The sequence below is a fragment of the Palaemon carinicauda genome, chromosome 6, assembly GCF_036898095.1.
Source record: "Palaemon carinicauda isolate YSFRI2023 chromosome 6, ASM3689809v2, whole genome shotgun sequence".
Lineage (NCBI taxonomy): Eukaryota > Metazoa > Arthropoda > Malacostraca > Decapoda > Palaemonidae > Palaemon > Palaemon carinicauda.
In genome coordinates, this window is record NC_090730.1 from 14,545,057 (window position 1) to 14,569,574 (window position 24,518).

A 24,518-nucleotide genomic window follows, 5' to 3' on the forward strand; every position below is an offset into this window, starting at 1 on the left:
ATATATATATATATATATATATATAAACATGGTGAGAAGACACTTTAAGAAAAGTACCATAATCAATATGTTTCCAAATTATTGTTAAATAGTATAACCTGTTAGGTGCATACTTCATTTGACTGCAATTTGAAAGGGGTTTATTCACTAAATGATGAATATAACATTGTGTTGGCTGAATTCATGTATTAATAAATTTATAATAGAAATAAAATCAATAGTCACATATTCTACACGTTTAGACCACTAGTTAAAAGCCAATGTTTACTCTTCGTCTGAAGAGAGACAACTTTATTCATCTGAGGATGAAATGGCAAAGTTGTGCTCGCATTTGTCCTCGTGAAGGTCACCAAATGACCTCGTAATGTCCATCCTTCAACTTCCATCCTTTAACTTCCATCCATCCTCTGTAGAGGGATGCTCAATTGTCTCTAGACCAGTAGCAGTGGCCCATATTTTAACTACAAATGAAGAAGCTCGTTTGATATCTTCGGATAGTTATTGTTTACAGGGAGACAGAGAAAGCAGGCTACCATCAATGCCCTTCGATTTTTCAATTGCATTCTTGCCTTTGGCATTACGCCCTCTCAAAAATTTATAGCGAAATCCATTCAAAGAGGAAGATGGTTTCCCCTTCGCTCCATACATCTCTGCTGTAAAGGTTCTCAAATATTTTTTATGATTTTCTGTTATCTATCTGACATTAGTGAAAAAGCCCTCTGAAAAGAAGTATCTTTCAACATTAGGTAGTAGAATCTGATTTTGCATTTTCACTGGAACGTAGAGGTGTAATCACAGCCCGTAAAGGCATGAAATCCTAGGAGTGCTTTGCATACTAGACATCCGACTGTGTTGAAAATGGAAGTGATATTCAGGTAGCATTTGTTGTTGGTGGATGAAATCCCGACATCCATCCAAATGTAAGCCTTCATATCCAAACAGTGATGGAGAGAATTACTGCAATGTTGGTGTCTGATCCTTTGACTACGATGTTCGGCCATTAGTTTTCTTTTCCTCATGGTTAGTTACCAAATTCTTAACCAGTTCTCTTGTAAGAACAGATTAATATATTTTGATCAAAAGTGTTTTTGTGTTTGGATATAGGTTCATAATTACAAATTTAATGTTTATGATAACGTATATCATCTAATGTTTATTTTGTTCAGCCCGGAACCCCTTCTGCATACACTCCACCCTCATCAGTAACGCCAGAACAAAGATCTAGAAATTCCTTTAAACTTTTAAATGAACCTCAAAATAATTCATGAGTGGGCTTCAGTACTTAAATAGTATTAATATATAATGTCATAATTCTGATATATATTTTTTCTAGATTTTATTTATTGTTTTGTGGAAGGAATATACAATAATTTTTTCATTGAATATCGCATTACTTCCATCAATTCTTTCCCCCCTCAACAGTTGTTCGTATTACGTACCATTTGATAGAATTTTTTATATATTTTATAGTCATAAAATCTGTCATTGATACATTAAGACGTAGGTCACATCATTGCCCCAAATGTAAAAGGAAAATGCTACGTTAAAAACAGGAGGTTATTTACGGCCCAGGATAGACAACATTAAGAAATCGAAGATCTGAAAAGAAAGATAAAACAATGATTCTTACAATACTTTTTCCAAAATGAAAATAAAATGTATTTGGAGTATAATTCTACTTTAATCTAGCTTAGAATAATGTTAATATCTTGCATGATTAATACTATTTTTGCAATTTGTTGGCTGCTCTTGTTCGTTTCTTCATAAATTTCATCCTTTATGATGACAACATTCCAGATTCACTACACTACTACGACATATCAAATAGATATACAAGTAGATGAGTGAAATAAAATATTGGTAGTCGATCCACAATCATTTCCCTGATAAAATCCTTTATGATATTTTTTCGTCAGCTGATAGTTCTTTTAGGTTAAAGAGTTTGTGAATATTTGCATGCCCTCTTCGTAACCTTTACCAATTAACTGTCTTCATACCTCCAAATAAAAATTATCTATAGTTATAAGAACTTGATATAGAATAACAGATATTTCTTGAAATATTCTACTGTATTAAAAGTTAAAAGAATCGAATATTTACGACCTTTTCCTCTGGGGAATAGGTGCTGCAAACCTTTCCATCTTAAAACGAGATGAATCACAATAAATAATGTGTCCATGAACACTTCAGTGCCTCGATAAGATAGTACTCATTATTTATACATACTTTTCATTGATATATGACTCAATTCGCTATTTACGTGTTGTTTAAAAAGTATTCTTTTCACTTTATTTGTTGGCAATTCTGGACCACCCCCGCTCTACCTGTCCAATTTTGCCAGAACTGTAGATGAGAATTTCCTTATAATATTTCTTATTTCTGTAAAGAAACTTCTTATTAAAGCTTTTTATTGTGAATACTGTTTCATTTTATAATATTTATTATTCTATATACGTATGGTGGATTTTGAATGTATCTCTCAAGGAAAAATACAATAGTCTTTATGCTAATTGACTGAATTGACTCATGTTCTTAAAGGTACCAATAGATGGACTTAGTGAGGCCTTTTTAAGAGTAAATAACTGGAAATATCTGGTTTTCAGGAATATTTAGGGCGTTTTTTCTTAGTCAACTCAGCCAATAATAAGACACCATTCAGACTTAGCCAATAGCAACACACCATTCGGACGAACTGTTAGACAATAGTTGTTCGGTCATTCAATTACGTAAAAGAGCTAAAGGTCAATTCGACAAATAATATAACAAACCCTATTTGAATACCTTATATTGAATCATAGTATAGAGATGCTTTAAATATTACATTATTTATTTATCAGTTATATCAATGACTCAAAATGATTGAAGCTCAGGCAATGCTCATGATTAATCTTTTATCGTAGTCGACCGCTTAAAAGGGAAGTCCACCAAATTGAATGCATCTCTCTATGTTCATTTATTATGGGGCTTTTGTTAACAGTTTTATCAGCAAAAACGAATCGAAAGCCTTTTCAGCTTATATTTATATATCTAATACAGAAATGGCAATGAAATTCAAATCTACTTTGATAAATAGTAAGAAATATATTTCAAACGCTCTCATGTTTGTAATCGTCTGATCCGGTGTTATTTTTCTGTATAGAATCAAAATTTCGGATAAGGGAGTAAGATCCTTTGAAATTATCTAATAAATTATTACGGTCACGATTATGAAATAATCTCATACATCATACACAGTGAATCAACTGAAGGATAGTGCCATAAGTTCATATTGACATCAGGAATAGGTAATTGTGATGTAGTAAACCTCGTAATTATTGTTTTAGACCCTTTGAAATACCAGTTAGCTGCTGAAAAAGCATTCAAAGTAGAGGAGACTAAAAGAACTAAAACATTTCCTTAGGATACACACGTAAAGCTCTGAATGTTGCTACATTGTACGAAAAGAAAAATATGAATCTTTCAACTTTGTATTTAAAGCAATAATCGGAACCATGCAAAATCAGGAGTAAAATTTTAAACTTCTACAGCTGTGGTTCTTGACCCCCGGGTGGCAACATTTCAGTGGGTCCCCAAGGATTACATATTTATGGGTTTATTATTTACCCAATACTCTTTTTGCGTTATAAATATAGCTAATCAAAATTGTCAAATGAGTTGCAGAATGTGAGGCAGAAGGTAATTCAAGTTTTCAATTTCATCAATTCTTGACTATTTGCTGAAATGCCGTCTGATTTTCCTACTGAACATATACATTTGGTAAACCAATTTGAGGTCAGGTGGCTGTCACGAAGGAACTTGGAAAGATTTTAGTGATTGCTTGAATTGTGGACGAGACAAATTTTATTCTGTCCTTTGACACAAATAAAAGTCTTAGCTTAGAAACATTACAGTGTCAATAAAATCAAATAATTAACCATCATTAAACTAGAATGACCTATAGATCATTATGAAGTTATAAACCAAAGGGAGAAATTATAGAAATTCAACTACTTCGGTGCCTAACCAAACCAACAAGGACTTACTATTTTGCAATGGACATGAAGAGACCTTTTCATGAACGGCTTCAATTAAACATAGTTAATAAAATTAACCAGAATTTCAGTTTTCGAGGATATTCGCTTTTGGGTTTGTTCCATGAAATAAATATGAAAGAAAAAATATTTTTAATGAAAGAAATAATTATATCATAATTATGTCAAATAAAAATTACTCTGGTTTATAACTATTATAATGGCTATTATTTAGGTTTATTGATATATTAATAGCACAGTTGGTAAGTTTTACATGTATGAATAAACCCCGTAAATGAAAAGTCCCTTGATATTTCATTTATCCTCCTACGCCTATCAAATGACAATCTATTGATTTGGGAGAAATGAAGTATAAGTGGGATATATTTCCCGAGAGTAAGAGGAATTAGTGAAGGGATAAATCCACTCTCATCCGATCAAAGGCTCTAATGGGCCAGGTAAGCCTGCATGGCTCAACACGCTTTGGACGCCCGGTCATGTCTCCATGTTTTGGTTGTTGTTGCAGTTGTTGTTGCAGTTGGTTTTGTTGTTGTTGTTGCAATCCTTCATGGCTCAAAACACTTTATAAGCCCCGGTTATGTTCTAAAATATTATGTCCATGTTTTTGTTGTTGTTGTTGTTGTTGATGATGTTCTTGTTATTGCTGTTGCTGTTGTTGTTGCAATCCTTCATGGCTCAAAACACTTTATAAGCCCCGGTCATGTTCTAAAATATTTTTCCCATGTGTTTGTTGTTGTTGTTGTTGTTGATGATGATGTTGTTGTAATTGCTGTTGCTGTTGTTGTTGCAATCCTTCATGGCTCAAAACACTTTATAAGCCCCGGTCATGTTCTAAAATATTTTTCCCATGTGTTTGTTGTTGTTGTTGTTGTTGATGATGATGTTGTTGTTATTGTTGTTGCTGTTGTTGTTGCAATCCTTCATGGCTCAAAACACTTTATAAGCCCCGGTCATGTTTTAAAATATTATGTCCATATTTTTGTTGTTGTTGTTGTTGATGATGATGTTCTTGTTATTGCTGTTGTTGTTCTTGTTGCAATCCTTCATGGCTCAAAACACTTTATAAGCCCCGGTCATGTTCTAAAATATTTTTCCCATGTGTTTGTTTTTGTTGTTGTTGTTGATGATGATGTTGTTGTTATTGCTGTTGCTGTTGTTGTTGCAATCCTTCATGGCTCAAAACACTTTATAAGCCCCGGTCATGTTTTAAAATATTATGTCCATATTTTTGTTGTTGTTGTTGTTGATGATGATGTTCTTGTTATTGCTGTTGTTGTTCTTGTTGCAATCCTTCATGGCTCAAAAGACTTTATAAGCCCCGGTCATGTTCTAAAATATTATTCCCATGTGTTTGTTGTTGTTGTTGTTGTTGCTGATGATGTTGTTGTTATTGCTGTTGCTGTTGTTGTTGCAATCCTTCATGGCTTAAAACACTTTATAAGCCCCGGTCATGTTCTAAAATATTATTCCCATGTGTTTGTTGTTGTTGTTGTTGTTGATGATGATGTTGTTGTTATTGCTGTTGCTGTTCTTGTTGCAATCCTTCATGGCTCAAAACACTTTATAAGCCCCGGTCATGTTTTAAAATATTATGTCCATATTTTTGGTGTTGTTGTTGTTGATGATGATGTTCTTGTTATTGCTGTTGTTGTTCTTGTTGCAATCCTTCATGGCTCAAAACGCTGTATAAGCCCGGCCATGATCTAAAATATTATGTCCATGTCCATGTTCTTTTTTTATTTTTTTTCTTTACCATTCTAACTATAATAGGAACAATTGCTAAAAAATTACACAATTAATTTGGACATCTATGAAAGGAATAGTTAAATACCAGCACATCTCTCTCTCTCTCTCTCTCTCTCTCTCTCTTATGAAAGGAATAGTTAAATACCAGCACATCTATATACATATCTCTCTCTCTCTCTCTCTCTCTCTCTCTCTCTCTCTCTCTCTCTCTCTCTCTCTCTCTCTCTCTCTCTCTCTCCTTATGAAAGGAATAGTTAAATACCAGCACATCTATATACATCTCTCTCTCTCTCTCTCTCTCTCTCTCTCTCTCTCTCTCTCTCTCTCTCTCTCTCTCTCTCTTATGAGACTAGGAGTTTACCTATCATCCCTTCATCAAGTCGTTTAATGGATTTGTCAGTTAAGCAAAGAATAAATAAAAACCTATAGAAGAATTCTATAATATTAGTAATAATAATCATATTGAAAAACCTAATGATGTCTCTCTATCTCTCCTGACAGTAATAAGTCAGTATCAAATTCAGCTAAGTCTTCCCAGTGGAATTCTCATCTTACATATGTGACTCTTGCAAAACCAGAGTGTAACGCCATCTATGTGCAGTTTGTGACATCGGAAAGTTTCTTTATGATAACATTCTGATATAAGAAAAAATAATCTATTTATTCAATAATCCAGATAATCATCTCCTGTCCTCCTTGTACTTTGATCAAGAGAGTCTTATATTGCTCTAAGGAATTATAATTTACATCTATTGTGAATTAATAGATATATAGAAAATTATGGCTCATGGTATGCGCGCAAGTTTTTAACTAAAAAGTTATTCATAAGTGGGATTTAGACTTCTCTTTACTGTTTCGTGATCCGTATGATCTTCCCTCTTGTGGCAAATCATTCCATTACACAGAAAAGTCTATGAGCTTTGGTGTTGTACCTCCAGACTGATATGATTAGATCAAAAGCTATATCTTCTTCTTAAGATCTGGGCTTGATATATAGCCAGATGAATGACAACCGTTTCTGAGTGGGGATACCTTAACTTGGTAAAAGAATTTGTGTATCGCCATGATCACCAAAGTTGAACTATAGTCCATTTCTTTTAGCGATGCATATTTGCACCGACTCGCGGCGGTGCCCTTTTAGCTCGGAAATGTTTCCGGATCGCTGATTGGTTGGACCAAATAATTCTAACCAATCAGCGATCAGGAAACTTTTCCGAGCTAAAAGGGCACCGCCGCGAGTCGGTGCAAATATGCATCGCTAAAAGAAATGGACTATACGTCGGTTTCATGTGAGCGATCAGACCAAAATCTCCACTCATCATTAATACGCAGGTGGCCAGCGTGGTAATGAAAACTGGCCAAACCACCCCTGATATGAATAAGAACATGTCTGAAGCCTTTGTCCTTCATTGGACTGGAAACAGCTGCATTTGTTTTGTTGTTGTTGTTGTTGTTGCTGCTGTTGTTGTTGTTGTTGTTGTTGTGATTGAATAACAATCAATAAGTCTATCTACATAGGGAGATCATTTCTAAAAATGAACACAAATTCTACCGCAGAGTAAACGTAGAGTTGAAAATTCTTCTTATGGAAATTGCTTTTATGGTAAAGATATTTCCCTTTGGGGGATATGGTATTAAAACAACTGTTTTACCTATTGTACTTTTAACTCCTTCGATTTCAATCAAATTAAGACCTTTTCAAAGACAGTTTTATAAAGAAATTATTCGTTGAAAGTTTATTCATGATAATAATAATAATAATAATAATAATAATAATAATAATAATAATAATAATAATAATAATAATAATTATCATTATTATTATTATTATTATTATTATTATTATTATTATTATTATTATTATTAATATCAAAGTTGCACTTTTAACTCCTCCGTTTCGACAAAAATGGACCTTTTTCAAAAAAAGTTTTTAAACATATTCTACGCTGAATGTTTATTCGTGATGATAATAAAAATTATTATTATTATTATTATTATTATTATTATTATTATTATTGAAGTTCTAATTAAAATTAAGATAGTGATAATTTTTATTACTATTAGCATCCTCAGTCCCTTTGATAAAAACTCTACGAACCCTTTAAGTACAAATTTCATCAAGAAGTTTTAATTAGGGATTTGAAAGCGTAACGGTATTAAAGCTTTCATTGTGACAGTTCCTTCAAAGAAAGTAAGTAGGTTTAACTAAACATGGGAAAGATAGATGTTTAAGTTTTATCATTTCAATTTATTTGTTCGTGGTTTTATTTAATTCAGTTTCCCGTGAAAGTATATGTTTCATAATTACTAAATGTAGAGTCAATTCTAATAATTACTAAATTCGTGGTTGTATTTATTTCAATTTCCTGTGAAAGTATATTTACAAAAATTACTATATGTAGAGTTAATTCTAATTATTACTAAATGTAGAGTTAATTGTATTAATTACTAAATGTAGAATTAAAATTTGCCAAACATAAGACAAAATAGGCAAATAGAAGAGGCAGAAGTAGACGAGTCTAATTGAGATTTGAGAATGATTTCAGATGAGACAACTTAATTGCATTTTTTTTTTTTTTTTTTTTTTTTTTTTTTGGATAAATGAAAAACAACAAAATTGGATGTTAATAAAAGTGAAATGCTTCAGTCTATTGAAGAAAAATTTAGGTATATGTAATGTTTATCAAGATGCAGAAGAGGTTCTTTAGCAATGGTTGAGAGGATAAGTTAGTCCCTCTCTGGAGAGATGCGTGGTCGAGGTGATGTAAGAATTAAAGGAGCTTTGGCAAAATACATAAGAAAGGGAAAGATATTTAGATCAATAATAATAATAATAATAATAATAATAATAATAATAATAATAATAATAATAATAATAATAATAATAATTGCTATTATTATTATAATTATTATCATCATCATCATCATTATTATTATCATTATTATTATTATTATTATTATTATTATTATTATTATTATTATTATTATTATTATTAGACAAGGCCCTTTACATCAATAAGCGAAGGAGGTGATGATGATGATGATGAAGATGATGATTATTATCATTATTATTATTATTATCATTATTATTATTATTATTATCATTATTATTATTATTAAAGTGAATGTTAAGCACAAATATAAGGAAATAGTAGAAAACAGCTGAGTTTGCGACGTATATTTGGGATAAAAAGAAATATAAATATGAGAAATCTCCGGATATTACAAGTCAGAAATAGAAAGAGAATTGATAGCTGTATTATTGTAGTATATCGATTATTAATTCTACAATTACATAACCGTATTATACGTTTGTACAGTAGTTCCCAAACTTTTTTAGCTTTAATTTAACAGGTCACATTATGCATGTTACCCTTTCACAAAATGTTGTCAATATTGATATATAAGGCTAAATTAAAGCCATGGCTAAGAAAAGTGTCAGAGTAGGTGCATTTTTTTTCGGGGGGGGGGGGGGCGGGACATTTTATTGTTTAATCTGTAGAAGAAACTGATTGCATAAGAAAATGTTAACACTGAAATGAACTTATTCAGCATAAGAATGATGTAACACTGGATAAATATTAAGAGTGCACATACATACCAAGATGACTTGCTACTAACTGAAATAATAATACCAATTCCCTAATATCGCAAGAGGGTCTGCCCCTCTCTTTAATTCTTTTCCTGTACTTCTCTTTCTCCCTATTTCCTTAATCTTTCCCATCCCGAGTATCTGCCTTTGAGCTATAAACTGGATTGTATCCAGGGGTACTCTTCCTTTCCCCATATTCCCCACTTCCCTATTCTTATCATTATTGTTATTATGCTGCATACCAAGCTTATATCTACCTCAACTGATGCAACAAAGAAAGTGATAGTGAAATAGAATATAGAGGCGGCCTCAGGCAGTGAGTGACTCGTACTAGACACGTCGTCATTAGGGTTACAGAGTGACTTGTGTCCTGAAGCATACCTGCCAAAATAATTTTGAGTTGCCTCACACAGAGACACAGTTCTTTTCTAATGCAGTGTCACTTTTTATGTTTATTGTTATTCGATTTTACTTTATTACAAAATTATAATAGGTTTACTTTTCATATTAAGACTAAGTTAATATCAATCCTAATGCCAGGTGCAGCCATGTTTTTTTTTTTTTTCATTATTATTTTCTTTTTTAGAATTCTCAATTTTCTTTATTGTCACCCGTCCATCAATCTCATTTTTTTTCTTTTTTAAATTGGCACCAGTGGATGACTTGTCACCAGTGGATGACTTGTCACCAGTGGATGACTTGTCACCAGTTTTGAGTCAATATTGTACAATCTGTGACGGGCCGAGAGAGGGTTGTGAACTCAAAGGCAGGATGCAATCAACTGAGTTGTTTATTAAGGAACACTCTCCTTTATATACAAAACCTCAAGTCAATAGGACATGACATGTTCGAGAGACAGACAATGTTACAGAGCAAAACCGGACACATGATCATTCAGGTTCTTTTTAGTGCGAGGGAAGAGCGCAGATACAAGCATAATATATAGAAAATAATTATGTACAATTGTGTGACACACGGTTGGTACAAATCTTTCTTTTAACTAAAACCTCTTACTTTTTTTACATACACTAAGATTTAATTCAGCAGCCTTGAGATGATAGTTGCCTGAGTGCTGAGTGGATGAAATTTGCTTTAGAATAGAAAAACTGTTCTGTCATAGTCTGTTTGTTGAAAGGAGACTAAGGTACAACATCAGTCGTTTTATCACCTTCAACATCTTTTTTTAATTTAGACTCGGCCTTTAGGCAAGTTCCCATGAAGCCTTTTGGCCCGTTTACCCCGAATATGAATGAAAATTTGCAATACGATACAATTTAATGTCTTTGTAAAAGTGTGATAGAGTAATTGAAGACTGAATCGTTTTCCCCTTCGAGTCACTTTATATTGGCAAATAGGAAACATAAAATATACCATTTAACACTTGATTTCCTTTATGCTATAGAGAGTTATAATTTCCATGATTTTGCCTGATATTCTTATAATGTTTTACTCCTTAAGCCTATGCAGAAGAATCTATAGATTTCTTTACGCAGATTTATGTTGTTCTACGAAATTAGCTTTGATGCCGCTTTGAAGATCAAACGAATTTACAGCAAAGAGATAGATAGACAACTACGGACTGCGATTACATGATAGATAAACCTAATTATAAGGACGAACTTTCGTTTAAAGGTTTAAAGGTTTAAAGGCCGCTCATGAATGCCAGAAGCAAGGGACAGTGACATTGCCCTATCAAGCAGGACAATGCCCTCGAGACTGGCCATATATACGTATGATCAGCACCCAAACCCCCTCTCCACCCAAGCAAGGTACAGGGAGGGCTAGGCAATGGCTGCTGATGGCTCAACAGATAAACCTATAGGCTTCCCCAAACCCAGCATCCTTAGCTCACAAGGATGGTGAGGTTGCAGCGACCAAAGGAACTAACGAGTTTGAGCGGGACTCGAACTCCAGTTGTAAGATAAATTAAGTTGTTGCGTAAAATACATTTCAAGTCCTCTTGATCGGCAAAAAGTCTAATTGATGGGTTTTGAAGAGTTTGCTTAAGCTAGAATATGACAACACCATTAGAACCAAACCATCAATTTCACAAGACTTAAAAAAAAATCCCTCAACTCGTGATATTCAATTATCGTTAGATATAATCTTTTCCTTATCAGTGCTAGGTAGCTGTCAGTTTAATCTTCCTTCTGAACGTTTCTGCGAATCTTGCTTGATATCGGAGATACTAGTGGGTTTTATTTAGCATTGATGGTACACTCCAGCACACTATTCTATCGAATTTCTCTTCCTCTTCTTATGTTAAAATTTTTATAGTTATATAGGAAATATTTACTTTAATGTTACCGTTCTTGAAATATTTCCTTTTTCCTTGTTTACTTTCCTCACTGGGCTATTTTCCCTATTGGGGCCTCTGGGCTTATAGCATCTTGCTTTTCCAACTAGGGTTGTAACTTAGCAAATAATAATAATAATAATAATAATAATAATAATAATAATTCATTCTCATCCGTAAGTGCTTGCTTGGTTAAGACCTGTACGAATAAAATCAATCCTGCACTGTTAGGAAAAAACAGTAATTTTAATCGGAAATTCTCCGTAAAAGTATAATGTTCTCAACCGTATTTCAGTAAAATACAGGCGACCGTAATTTTGCCTTACTTTGTAATTATCTTTTACGAGTTGGTGACCTTAATATCACTCCTTTACGTCTATATATTCGTTTTAAAAACGGTATAAATCCTGGAATAAATATAGCCAGACATTTGCCGTTTTTTAATGCAAATTTTTAACAGTGTGGGGCGAAGGAAATTGGAAAACGTATCTTCTTTATCTCTTGAAAAATATGAGTTTCACGTGACTGGCTTATAAAATCATATTACAGATTCTGACATTCATTTACGTCCCCACAGTTGCTAGGATCGAGAACTTCGTATCTCGGAATACGGCACATGCGTCATCTGCTTGCGTCAATGCTATCACAAGGCCAAAGCTGGGAAAGATAAGAGTTATCGAGCGGATTTTGACATCCCAATTTCAGCTGGAGAATTGCGCAAGCGCCATTATGACAATGGAGTGCGAAGGCGCGGGCCACCCAGTTGCATTTATGAGGTTATGTTTTATATCATATACTGGTGTACGCCACCCGCCAAAAATGACGGCTAAATACTTAGATAGATATGAATACACACGCACACCCTTCTCACCGTGGTATGACTACTTACCCTCTCTCCCTCATACCCGAGAGACGTGGTAAAAGAGCCAGACAATTGCTCTTTATCATATAGGGAAAATCCTGATTTACTTCTACCAAATTCTAGAAGGCGAGATTTCAAAGAAGGATTTTTTAAATTATTTTTTTTTATTACTTCATTAAATACACTTTTGATGTATTCTGTTCTTTTCATCATTTAAGGGATCTTGTTTAACGTTAAACAATCTATACTAATCAATTTTCTATTCAACCGATATGAATAAAAAGAGAATAATTATATGTTATATATTAATACATGAAAGACTAGTGCCGTAATCTTATGTGGAGGAAACTCCATATTTGGTGGTTTCTTTTAATTACTTACTTTCGATGCATTTGACCTTTGATTTTGCACTTCTAAATTAATATAGTGTTTATGCAAGCAATAAATCAATGTACAGATTAGAGAGGAAATTAAATGACCATGTTTCTGCATTTTATATTTCTAATGCCGCTCATATACAACAAATATGAAATTTTAGAGTTATTTCTGATAAGCGTTTGAACTCAGTAAAGATTAACCAACTACAGCAAGTACATAATACATGTACCTATTTCTTGAGATATCACTGAACAGAGACAGATGACGGTAATTCAAATTTCCTAAAGGATTTCCTGTTAACATTGGACCACCATAAAGATTAACAAACCATGTACGTGATCCATATAGTAATTGAACCAACATGAATAGTTGGGTTCCAGAGTTATGGCTTAGCAAAACTCTGCCAGGAATATGAACTTAGAAATTTGTTTATTAGTAGAATGTTTTTGGTTTCTGCTTATTAGAGGAACATTACCGGTGTGACGGTCTGAACGATCCCCTGGTCTCAGAATTCTCCTTGCCATTGTATAATGGTTCTTTTCCGCCATTAGCTCGCTTCACTCGCATGAAAATAAAACATCAAGCTCGTATCTACTGGCAAGCGGTAATGTTGAGCTGCGCACGCTAACATTACCAACGTTAAATATAAAAAATAAAACATCAAGCTTGTATCTACTGGCAAGCGGTAATGTTGCGTGGCAAGCGGTAATGTTGAGCTGCGCACGCTAACATTACCAACGTTAAATATAATGATGTTTTATTTTCCTGGAACAAGAACCATTATATTTAACGTTGGTTAATGTTAGCGTGCGCAGCTCAACATTACCGCTTGCCAGTAGATACGAGCATGATGTTTTATTTTCATGCGAGTGAAGCGAGCTAATGGCGGAAAAGAACCATTATACAATGGCAAGGAGAATTCTGAGACCGGGGGATCGTTCAGACCGTCACACCGGTACAGTAGGGTGCAGTTATAAACCTACCCGTTACACCTGTATCAGTTTACGCTTGTCACTATACTTGGTTATTATTATTATTGTTATTATTACTTGCTGAGCAACAACCCTCGATGGAAAAGCATATTGCTATAAGTCCAAGGGCTTATATCAGGGAAAATAGCCCAGTGAGGAAAGGAAATAAAAAAAAATAAATAAACTACAAGTAATGAAAATTTGAAATAAAAGATCTTAAGAAGTGTAACAATATTGAAATAAATCTTTCGTATATGAACTATAGAAATTTTAAAAAATAACAAAAGGAAGTGAAATAAGTTAGAATAGTGAGCATGAGTGAATCCTCAAGCGAGAGAACTCTAACCCAAGACAGTGCAAGACCATAGTACAGAGGGTACGGCACTACCCAAGACTAGGGAACAATGGTTTGATTTTGAAGAGTCCTTCTCCTAGAAGAGCTGCTTACCATAGCTAAAGAGTCTCTTCTACCCTTACCAAGAGGAAAGTAGCCACTGAACAATTACAGTGCAGTAGTTAACCCCTTGGGTGAAGAAGAATTGTTTGGTAATCTCAGTGCTGTCAGGTGTATGCGGACAGAGGAGAATGTGGAAAGAATAGCCAGACTATTCGGTGTATGTGTAGGCAAAGGAAAAATGGGCCGTAATCAAAGAAAGGGATCCAATATAGTAGTGTCTGGCCAGTCAAAACCCAATAACTCTCCAGCGGTAGTATCTCATCGGGTGGCTGGTGGGTTCTATATTGTTCATTGGTAGATACTATAGAAGAGTAATAAATGGTTCTTTAGTGTGCAAAAAATAAGTCCTTCAGCCTTTTCCACTTGTAAAGAATAAAGCTTAAGTTATTTGAAACTACCTTTTTACGTAATACAAGTAAGACGAAACATGATACAGAGTATAAGCTTGAGAACAGAAGCTTCCATACAGTTACTTCACAAAGAGAAGCATTTGAATTTCAGGGCCTGTGGATACTGTGACGCAGTTAACCACTCTACTTATTGAGTGGCTGGCCGAAATGTAAACACGTGAACTTTTAGCATGATAGCTTCGGAAAACATTTACTCACGATGTTCCAACTTGAGGAGCCGTTTACTTAGGCTTGTCCTGCCTGAAAAACGATATTTATGCAATATCTTCAAACCTTGTGAGGAGAATTACTAGAGCAGGGTAATATATCTGGTTGCGGCAAAAGGGGACTAATGATAATAATAATGATAATAATAATAATAATAATAATAATAATAATAATAATAATAATAATAATGGGGATACCTAAATGTGGTGAAATGGTTTGTGTATTGCCATAATCAGCAAAGCTGTACTAGTCAGTGCCACCTATAATGGATTGGTTTACTATGAGCGATCAGACTAAAGTCTCCCACCATCTCCAATCTGAAGTGGCCAGTTTGATGATGAAAATGACCAAACCCTAGACATGAGTAAGGACATGTCTGAGCCCTTTGTCCTGCAGTGGACTAGAAACGGTTGCATTTGTTATTGTTACATACATACATATACCAAGGCACTTTCCCCAATTTTGGGGGGTAGCCGACATCAAAACAACTGAAAAAAAGGGGACCTTTCCTCTCTACGTTCCTCCCAGCCTGACAAGGGACTCAACCGAGTTCGGCTGGTACATTGCCTAATATGTATGTAAATGCATTTACAATTATGAATGTGATCACCTCTGCTGTGGCATGTTTGTGGGTGTAGTCTTAGGCCTCCGATACCCGTGGTGTATGTTGCGTGTACCACTAAACCAATATCATCTTGATGACTGTGTCAACAACATACCACAGGGAAGGAAAAGAAAGCCGTAACCCACATCTCATACTGTCTGTAATGAAATTCTTTCGCCTTTTTTAGGAGAAGATGAGAGCAACGGAAAACCCAAAAGACAGAATTTCGAGAGAATTGTGATAGAATCATTCTTCATTGTATTTTTATCCAAATAAAAAAAGGTAAGAAGGAAATCGTAATTATTTACTGAAAGGTTTCCCTTGGACAATATACGCAGGAATCAGGATGTAGTATCGTCAAATATAAATGGGAAGATACTCGGGATTTTTGAGGACTTACTCTCAATTACTTAAATGTATAAACAAGTAGAATGATAAACACTTTTACTGTAAATAAAATAGGTTTCAAAACTTCTATTAAAAAGTATTCACGAGTCGATATGTTTGTAATATGAAAACATATTTAGGTGAATAGTAAAAGTTGCAATTTTTAATATTGTATATTTTGATTCTAGAAAATTATTCATGGAAATACAATTATGATGTGTTACTATAAATTGTAAGTATTGTAAATGTATATTTCCTAATATAAAAAAAAAACATACATACATACATACATATACCAAAGGCACTTCCCCCAATTTTGGGGGGTAGCCGACATCAACAATGAAACAAAACAAAAAAGGGGACTTCTACTCTCTACGTTCCTCCAGCCTAACCAGGGACTCAGCTGAGTTCAGCTGGTACTGCTAGGGTGCCACAGCCCACCCTCCCACATTATCCACCACAGATGAAGCTTCATAATGCTGAATCCCCTACTGCTGCTACCTCCGCGGTCATCTAAGGCACCAGAGGAAGCAGCAAGGATATAAAAAAATAACAGCACTAACAGACTACGAAATTGAGTGGATATTCTGTGCTTCTGAAGTTACAGCAGTCATGTGATTAAGATACTAAATGTCATTTTGCACCAGCGTTCGTTCCTCTATTACATAAATCGGCCGCAAATTAAACAGTTATTGGTTTTGCCAGGAAAATATTTATGTAAAAATAAACATTCTAAAGGCAAGAAATGGCTTATCCTAGATTTCTTTTTTCAAGACATTTTAAAACTCTGTATGATTTATCAAATATTTTTTCTATTAACTAATAGAACTGATTGGTAAAAGAAGAATGATGGTAGTTAACTGGCTAACCATGGTAGGAATTAGTTTGAAAAGTCATGTATTAGTAAAAGCGTTATTTAACCACAGTTTTATTTATATAAAGGTACATTTTTGTTAGTATTAAGTTTTATATTTATTATTTGACACCATAGCTACATAATATATTCTCTAAATTTACATTTCCTACAACATTTCTTAGTAATATAATGGTTGAGGTGCACGGATATTATCAAAAGTTCAGTAACCTGAAACAGTACAGGGCAGAGATATTACACGTACCTTTAACATACGACCGATTTCCATGTTTTGGAAATTGAGATTAAGCCAAAAAAAAATTAATCTTATTATTATTTTCGTTTTCCAAACTTCTTAACCAGGATAACCTACGCCACAAAAAAAAAAATTATTAATACTTAATTTATTAAATAACCTACGCTCCGAAGATTATCTCAGATGACTAAAACATTCAAATGAAAACATATATAAGTATTTTCTCCTATTCTTATATGCAAAAACTCAATGAGCAGAGGGAACAAAGAATCATATTTAATCATAAAATGGATGAATATCTGAACCAGTGAAAATAAGTAAAAAATGACTTACTCAACCATTAACTGATGAAGAAAATTACTTTGCTTCATATATCACCCGGAAGGTTCATCAGCAGCACGTCGGTGACACGGACATTTCAATTTAACCTTATCTTGCACACAAATTTATACTTGCTTCCTGGATATCAAGACCACTCATTCCCATATCATCATCATCATCATCATCAGCTGTAACTAGTTCACAGGAGGTCAAATGTCTCAGAAATGTCCTTTCACTTGCGTCTGTTTATAGTCTTTTTATGGCGCTATACCTGCATATATATATATATACATATATATATATATATATATATATATATATATATATATATATATATATATATATATATTTATATATATGTATATATACATACATACACACACATATATATACTGTATATATATATATATATATATATATATATATATATATATATATATATATATATGTATATATGTGTGTGTGTGTGTATCCAGCAGCGTTGCCAGTGGTTTGGCACAGGGGTCACATGATCTGAGTTACTAAATGGCATATCTAGAGAGAGAGAGAGAGAGAGAGAGAGAGAGAGAGAGGGGGGGGGGGTGTTCAGTGTTGGCAAAAGACCAACTTAATCCGAAAATGATTAACGGGATAAACCAACCAGATAATCCATCCAAGTCACATAAACCTTAGTAAAACTTGAACTTATCATCAGTAATCCATTAACCTAGAAAACAAACTTTGATATTGCATCTACAAACACCCTCCTCTCTCTCTCTCTCTCTCTCTCTCTCTCTCTCTCTCTCTCTTCAGCCAACATTTATGTTCGAGATCTTCCAACCCCAACTTCCCTTCGCAGTGAATTAATAATGAGGGAAACGAGGTGGAAAAGCAGCTTGGCCCATGAAACACCATCCACTGCCATTGCTGCTTTTAAGGCATAAACACAACTACCTAATGCTAAGCTGCTTCTTTGGTGACGTATTAGAAACGTTTCTGCCTGATGATCGGCTGGACTGGGGTTCGAGACTCGCTCAATCTTGATAGTTTTTTGTAATGTCTGCAACCTCACCATCCTTGCGAACTAAGGATGCGGGGTTTGAAGGAGCCTATAGGTCTACCTGATGAGTCATCAGCAGCCATTGCCTGGCCCTCCCCGGTCCTAGCTTGGATGGAAAGGGGCTTGGGCGCTGATCATATGTATATATGGCCAATCTCCAGGGCATTGTCCTGCCAGCTAGGGCATTGTCACAGTCCCTTGCCTCTGCCGTTCATTAGTGGATTTAAAACCTTCAAACCTGGGACGACCTGTTGTGTAGAGCGTTCATCTTCAGCACTAAGGGAATATATGCTTATATAAGGTCTACAATGAGTGAGGAGTGGTTGGTTGGGCTAGTACTTACGTAGATTCATGATGGTAATACGATATATGTAGACAAAATAATAGATGGTTTTGCTAGACACAAAAATCATCACCTTCAGGTTTAAATGATGCGTCTTCATTGCTTTATTTCAGCATGTTGCATTTTGAAAAATCAAATTTGCCAGTGTAAACTGTTGTTTACACTGTATAATATAAGAAACGTCAAAACTAAAGAGCAACATGGTTGTCCAAAGTACTGGTGAATAGCGGAGGATTTCAAATGGTTTGTTAATGTGAGTTAACGCGATGTGTATGAGCTCTCTGCAAGCAAATTTCATCTTCAATTCAGCAAATAAAAGATGAACGTGATAGTGATCGATGTCTGTTTTATTCCAGAGCGATCCCTGGTTCTTTAGAAAATTAAAACATTTCCATGAAATCGATTAAAAATCAGATTTTTTAATTTAAAGATTAATATATACTGTGGTCTTACTTTCAGAATCGATATTTAAGTCTATAATGTATATTAAAGATATGTGTATGGCTGTCTTAGAGTTTACTAGCAACATAATCATAAAAAGCAAAGAAATAAAACTATGGCATCCAAGAAATCATAAGTATTAAAAAAAATCAATAGAAATAAAATTCAAATATCCTTTTTGTCTCTCACACACTATCACTAAATCATACTTTTTGTGATAAGAACTCTCTAATTAAAACCAATAACGTAGCTCTGAACGCAGGGATCTATAACCCCAATGATAAAAAAATCTAGCTTACCTTGTTTCCAAGTATTGCCTTTGGGTACGAAATATCGAAAGAGCTTCTTACTCTTATACGTTTCTTTCCGTTTACATTTTTAAGAATGAAACGAACAGATGATCCCCATATTCTGAAAATTTGCTTTTCAATTGCTGGCTCTTTAGCTCAATTGTATATTCATTACCAGAGAAATGAGATCTAATGTAAATTTTTCCTCATACTCAGGAGAACATTTTAGTTATATGCTAAAAGATATTAGAATAACCATACAAATTAAGTGTGAAAATGCTAGATAATTTATTTTTTGATCCGTTGTAATCTCCCTACCACACACACACACACACACACACACACACATATATATATATATATATATATATATATATATATATATATATATATATATATATGTGCGTGTGTGTATATATATATTGTATATATATATATATATATATATATATATATATATATATATATATATATATATATATACTGTATATATATATATATATATATATATATATATATATATATATATATATATATATATACAGTATGTGTGTATGTATTTACGTGCACTTCCGTATCAGGCCTGAAGTCCCCGATTTTCAATATCCTACGGCAAAATGTTTTTTTCTATTTTCTGTAGATTTAGTACCATAAACTCAATTAGTGCTGGAATAAATTCAGAATAACTGAACTTTATTAGTAATCTTATACATTGATTAAGTAACCGAGTTTAATTATGGTCTTCATCAGGTCTGACTAGTACAACTTTGCTGATCACGGCGATTCGCAAACCATTTCACCATGTTAAGATATATATATATATATATATATATATATATATATATATATATATATATATATATATATATATATATATATATATATATATAATAGCGATAAAAGACCAGATCAACATTAGACCCAGGAAGACTCTATTTATTGGGCAACTGTATACATTGCCAGCATTCACCCAAGACCTTCAAGTGTCAACGCAGACCGTAAGGCAAATTTGGAGCAGAGAAGATCACGATTCGAGAGTATACAATTAATCTTCCGAGATTTTTTGTCCTACAGCTGGGTTCCGAACTTGCAGCAAATGTTTTTATGTTGAACAGGCTGACATGAGTCCTTTTATAGTTTATATATGAAATATCTGTTTTAATGTTGTTAATGTTTTTTTTAAATATTTCATTTCAATTGTTCATTATTTCCTATATCTTTTATTTATTTCCTTTCCTCATTGGGCTATTTTTCTCTGTAGGAGTCCTTAGGCTTATAGCATCTTGCTTTCCCAACTAGGGTTGTAGCTTAGTTAACAACAATAATAATAATAATAATAATAATAATAATAATAATAATAATAATAATAATAATAATAATACTATAAACAGAATTCAAAATTAATCCCGTATGAAGATTGAATTAATCTTACTTTGTATTCATAAGAAGTTATTTGGTTATATGAAACTTTATCTCCTATGTCATTCGAATACTCTATTGTGCACTTTGGTTATAAAGAAATTAATATCAGTTTTTCTTTCAAATGACGCGACTATGTTTTACCTATAAGAAACTAAGATGAAAATTATGAATTAGGTTATCAAATAAATATTTGATTACACGGATATACAAACAAAACCTAAAGCAAAGTTCATTCATAAAATAAATTTTAATTATTTATTCAACATCTTGAGTCGTTGCAATGAAATCTAAAAATAAAAGCAATAATGGGGATTTCAATTTGATTTTTTTCCTGTTTTCTTTTGACCCGGTGTCTGCTCACGTTTTCGCTATTCTAAGCCACTTCCGGATGCAAAATGGTTTCCATGAGGATATTCAACGCGAAGCTTCGCAAGGTTCGCCCAGTTTCAAAAGACAGATTACATCCTCAATGCAAAACCAACCTTCGGATTATTACCGTGAGCTCATTTTTATCCAACTTCGATTCACTGGAGTGAGTTATTCTCGGACTGAGCTTATCAGTTACAAGCACGTGTCTACAAATGGATCCTGTCAGTCACTGTATATAAATTTTCATCCGCCGTTGTTATTCCACTGCAGGACGAAAGCATCAGACATGTCCTTCCACAAGCGACTGTCTATGATCTTTCTATGCCAGTTTATACGCTTAGATTTTCTTAGCTCATCAAGCTTTCGTCTTACCTTCCTTCCCATGTTTCGCTTGCAATCTCTAGAGAACCATTCTGTTATTATTCTTGTCCATCTAATATCTGATATTTTCATTATATGCTCTGTCCGTGTCCATTTCTTTTTGTTATTATAAGTTGTTAAAATATCCACTGCATCAGTTTGCTCTGGTGTCTATGTATTTTATGTTACTCCCATCATTATTCTTTTTATTGCTCTTCAAGTTGCAACGAGCTTATGTTATAATATAAGGCTTTAGTAAAGCTCCAAGTTTCTAGTGCATAAGTTACTACGGGTAAGACCATCTGATCAAGTACTTTTCTTTTTAGAGAACGTGAAATTTTACATTTCATAATAACATTTTGTTTACCAAAATCTTTCCATCTCATACTTATCCGTCTTTTCATTTCGGGCTCATGTCCTGTGAAACACTTTCTGTCTGGCTTAAGTAAGTTTTTCATTAACAAACTCTAGAGGATCCTCCATAACTCTTATTTGTTGTTTCTGCATTTTCATTGAACATTATCTTAGTTTTACTATTATTCATCGTCAGTCCTATATTCCTGCTTTCTCTATTCAAATTTTCTGTCATCTTTTGTAATTCCTCGCATGATTCACTAAACACAACCATGTCATCTGCAAATCTCAAGTTATTAAGGTTTTCCTCATTAATGTTAATTCCTTTATTTTCTCAATCTAAATTCTTAAAAACTTCTTCTAGGCATGCGGAATGTTATTAGCTTTATGTAGTTTTAGGATTGGTGTACTTCCTCTATAGATATCTTCAAGTGTTTTAACATAAGATACATTTATATATATATATATATATATATATATATATATATATATGTGTGTGTGTGTGTGTGTGTGTGTGTGTGTGTATGTGTGTGTGTATATATATGTATATATTTATACATATGTATATATATATATATATATATATATATATATATATGTATATATATATATATATATATATATATATATATATATATATATATATTCATATATATATATATATATATATATATATATATATATATATATATATATACATATACATATATGCACATGTGTGTATCAGTTAGATCTGATTTGGTTACATGAGTAATCTTTTCATATGATTGACCTTTCCAATAAAAGATAAATATCAGCAACAGCTTCGTCATTGGAATTTTCATGGCTCATAATTCAAAACTAGATAATTTACGGCTAATAGCGTATTTAACCTTTCAAGTAATGATAAGAAGACGGGTTGTAAGCAATAATTATTCAGTTAACATTCATCAGATATCACAACGTGGTAAAAGGAATGGATAACATGGGTAATGTTATTCATTTCATTTAGCCACGTTGATTACCAAATGTTTCGTATTCTGAAGAACTCTATTTTCTTTTCATTTTGAAGATCTTTATAGATATGTCAATTTCATAGGTGTTGATTAATTTTGATTAGAAATAAGGAAGGGATAATCAAATTTAAGGAAATAATTGTATCGAAACTTTTTATGATATATAATTGGAATGAGAAGCGAGATAAATAATAAGTAAAATATAAAATATTAAAATAACTACAGTATGTGAACTATTATTGGTAAATCATTGTAATTTGGAATCGTAAACCAGTGAAATTAATTATAGAAATATTTTTTGTAAACTTTTTCCCCAATTTTTCTTGCTGAAAAGATAAAAGATGAGAGTGAAAAGGCTAACGTAAATAGACGAGAGGAACTGTAAATGACGGACAAGAATGGTGAAAGGTAATTGAGGGAATTGAGAAGAAAAGGATTCTGATGAACTTGTGCATTCAAAAAGAGGGAAATTGATGTGAGTTTATACAGAATTAAATGAGAGTAAAATCAATTGTCTGGCTATGTATTGATAGAGGAAGTTTTATCAAATTTAATGAGAGGAACAAGGATATTAAATATGAAGAGAAGGTTTTTAATATTTGATGAATTAAAAGAGCTTTTTAAGCTTTTCCGAGCCTTTGGGATTCTTAACTTACCTCACAAAGATAATGCTAATCTACTATGGAGAAAATAAGTTAACAAAGAGTTATGTACTACTTCAATATAATTATTGGTGTTAGGGGACCTCGAGGTAGGTTTGAAAGATATGAGTCGTAAACTCGATATGATGTTAAGTTACTTGTATATCGTATTCTTAAAGTTTTTCCTAGCTGTAACCAGATTGTGGAATAATCTTCGTAATCTGGCAATTCAGGAATTCAAACTTTTTGTAAATGCTTTTCTGTTGGACAGGATGACTTCGGTCTCTTTCTATAGTTTATATATGTCTGCTCTATTTAACGTTGTTACTGATCTTAAGATATTTTAAATTTTTTACCCATTACTTATATATAGTTCATTTTTTATTCCATTATTTTATTTCCTCATTAGGCTACTGTCCCTGCAGGTGCCCTTAGACTAGTAACATTCTGCTTTTCAAACCAGGATCGTAGATTGGTTAGTAATTATAATAACAATTATGTAACCCAGAACTCCACACTATAAACCACAGGTCTCTGTAGACTATGATTGACCAAATAATAATAATAATAATAATAATAATAATAATAATAATAATAATAATAATAATAATAATAATAATAATAATAATAATAACAATGGTTAGAGATATTGAAATAGATAAGAAAAATCAATAAATAATATGTTGAGGAATAATAGACAATACGAAAACGTACAAAAGATTAAGGACAGCAAAGCCATTTGGAAAAGAAAGATGAAGAAGAAGCAAAAAAAAAAAAACTGGAGAGAGAAAAGTTGACGAAACTTTTAGTGGGGAAGAAGAAGAGAAATGTGGTTTATGGCTGAAGATTCAACTTGGGAATCTGATGACCGAAGATTTCTCACAAAAGATGAG